The sequence below is a fragment of the Echinops telfairi genome, unplaced genomic scaffold (genome assembly GCF_000313985.2).
Source record: "Echinops telfairi isolate 266 unplaced genomic scaffold, ASM31398v2 ScPeMD7_44;HRSCAF=162, whole genome shotgun sequence".
Lineage (NCBI taxonomy): Eukaryota > Metazoa > Chordata > Mammalia > Afrosoricida > Tenrecidae > Echinops > Echinops telfairi.
Window position 1 is genome coordinate 4,099,412 of NW_022103942.1, and position 3,321 is coordinate 4,102,732.

Consider the following 3,321-nt stretch of genomic DNA (forward strand, 5'->3'; position numbering starts at 1 on the left):
AGCTAGATGGCTGCTTGTTTGCCTACAAGCCTTTAAGACCCCAGACGCTATATCTTTTGATAGCCGGGCACCATCAACTTTCTTCACCACATTTTCCCATGGGACCTGGAACTATTTATAGGCTTTTCTCTTTTTTTGCCAATGGTTTTTGTTGTTGTGGTTTTGTTTTCTTTTGTTGTTTTGTTTTGCTCTGACTTGTTTTTGTGCCTTATAGTCTCTGCATGTCTATCTAGATAAGATAGGTGGGATAAACAATCCATAGGAGAAAACAACAGGACCAACGGTTCTGGGGGTAAACAGGAGAGGAGGAGGTGGGGGAAAGGATAGGGGGTGCCAAACAAGCCAGGGATAAGGGAACAACAAGTGATCTAAAATTGATGGTGAAGAGGAATAAGATGCATGGTGGTGCTTGATCAAGGGCAATGTAGGTGAGAGGAATTACTAAAACCCGAGTGAAGGCCAAACATAATAGTGGGACAAGAGGAAAGTAAAATGAAATAGAGGAAACAACTAGTAGGCAAAGGACATTTATAGAAGTATAAATACAGGCATGTACATATGTAAATATATTTATATATAACATAGGAAAATACATCTATGAAAATATATTCATATGTTAAGTATTAAGGAAGCAGACGGACATTGGGTCTTGACTCAAGTACTCCATCAACCCAAGAACACTTTGTTCTAATAACTTTGCATTCTGTAATGCTCAGCTCCCGACATGATCATTGAAGACAAAATTGGTACGTAAGCAAATGTGAAGAAAGTTGATGGTGCCCGGCTATGAAAAGATATAGCATCTAGTGTCTTAAAGTCCTGAAGGTAAGCAAGCAGTCATCTAGTTGAGAAGCAACAAAGTTCACATGGAAGAAACACTCCAAAGCTCATCTCTAGACAATTGGTCATCGACTTACAGAAGGGTCACAAGGAAGAGACGAGCCAGTCAGCATGCAGTATAGCACCAATGAAACATACAACTTTCTTCTAGTTCTTTAATGCTTCCTCCTCCCAATATTATAACCCCAGTTCTACCTTACAAATCCGGGTAGACCAGAGCATGTATACTGGTACAGATAAGAGCTGGAAACACAGGGAATCCAGAACAGATAAACCCTCAGGATCAATAATGAGAGTAGCAATACCAGGAGGGGAAGATGGAGGGGAAAAGGGGAATCTGATCACAAGGATCTACATATGACCCCCTCCCAGGGGGATAGACAACAGAAAAGTGGGTGAAGGGAGACATCAGTAAATGTAGGCCATGAAAAAATAATAATATTTATAAATTATCAAGGGTTCATGAGGGAGAGAGAGTGGAAGAGGAAGGGGGGAAAAAATGAAGAGCTAATACCAAGGGCTCAAGTAGAATGAAAATGTTTTGAAATTGATGATGGCAACATATGTACAAATGTGCTTGACACAGTGGATGTATGTATGGATTGTGATAAGATCTGTACGAGCCCTCAATAAAATGATAAGAAAATAAAAACCTTAAAGCAAAATCATACCCTACAGGCTCTTTAAATCAAAAGTTAGTTTTCAAAAGACCTTTATATACAATTTGGCCCTATTATGTTAATTCATTTTTATATCATGCATTATTAAGGGACTGAAAATAATAATGAGCTAGGGATAAATACCGTTAACAATTTGGTGCATTTTTCTAAAATCTTCTTAATGCAATTAACATAATTTAGATTGCAATTATCCTTCCTTTTTAATGTATTTGCTGTTTTCTACACTAAGAATTTCAATAGTGACAATTTTAATTGATTTCTAAATAATCTGTACATAAAACATGTATGTGAAATATATCATATGATCATAAGTACACTTAATTTAATAAGAAAGACAAATTTAGAAATATTTACTTAAATTTTATTAAAAATGCTGTGCATATTAAAACTGTTAAAAGTAAAGATTAACATTTTTACTATTGAATATAAGGAGATTAAATTTACAGAATTTTGTATTTCTAATTAGTCCCTTATTCTGTATTTCTCCAGTTGTTACCCAATTTACATACACAAGACCACTTGCTAACTTTTGGGTGTGTATTTTACTACTTGTAAATGCTGATTTTCCTAAAGTTACTTAGTGACATCAGGAGACACTAAGCCATTAGCTTATTAAATACCTAAACATATCACTACCATATTGTAAATGAGATGGACTAGTGACTTTTTTTGCAACCGTCAAATCCTTTTTTCCCTCTGATCTTGGATAAAGAGTTAAATGAAGAACACCTCCCCTCGTGGGAAGAGCTGGAAGGAATCATGCTAAGCGAGGTAATCCAAAAGCAAAAGGACAGGTATAACATGAGTCTCCTGAGGTAAGTACAATCAGCATAACGGGAGTGGAGGAGTGGGCACCTGTCTCGCGGTGGACGGGTGAAGGCGTGGACGGTAGGAGTGGGGGCAGGCCACGCCTGGGGAGGTACATGAGAGTCAGATGTAAAGACGGGGAGGGGGCACGGGTGGAGGAAGAAACAGAGTGGGGAGAGGCTGGGTTGGTGGCAAGGGGGGGAACAGGGAACTGGCCCACGAGGGGTTGGGGGTAGGGTGTTGGTTGTGTCTCCACAGAACTGGAACGGGCATACAGACCCCATCAGGACACACAAAATCAGAGGAGCAATGTAAAACGTGGAGGAATCCATGGAGAGACTGGACCAGGTGCCGGCCCTAGCCAATTTGGCCCGACCCCCACCATGGAAGGGAGCACCACAGAGGATGGAAGTAGATCGTCCTGTGTGGGAGGGGAGCTAACCTACCATACCACACCCAGAGGGAAGCTGGGACAAAGGAAGGAGGAGAAAAAGTGCGGAGCACAACTGGGCCCACCAAACTCAGAGGACGATGGCCCAGCTCGGGGGGCCCAGTGTACAGAAAGGACTGTGTGGCTGCCCCCACGGCGAGATGCGGAGTCCTGAGCTGACCCATGGCCCTGCATGGGACAGCACCGGAGACACAGTGTGGAATGGGCGACTGAGCTGACCCCACCACACTGAGGCAAAACACTGGGGGCATGCAATGGAGTGGCAGGGAAGCAGAGCAAGGAGGTCCCAAGGGAAGACAAATGATGGACCCTGGGGACAGGACGTGGCACCCCGTTAGACTCGTCCAGAAAACGGTCCTAAAGGTCAACAAACAGACCTTGATCTACTAACAGGCTTTTTGGTTGTTGTTGTTTTGTTCTTTTCCTCTTTCCGTTTTCTTTTTATTTCAGCCTATCTGTTTGGTTTTTTTTTTCCTTTTTCCTCTTTTTTAAAATTTTGCATGTCAGCAGCTTTTTTGTTTGTTGGCTTGTCATTGCTGCAGC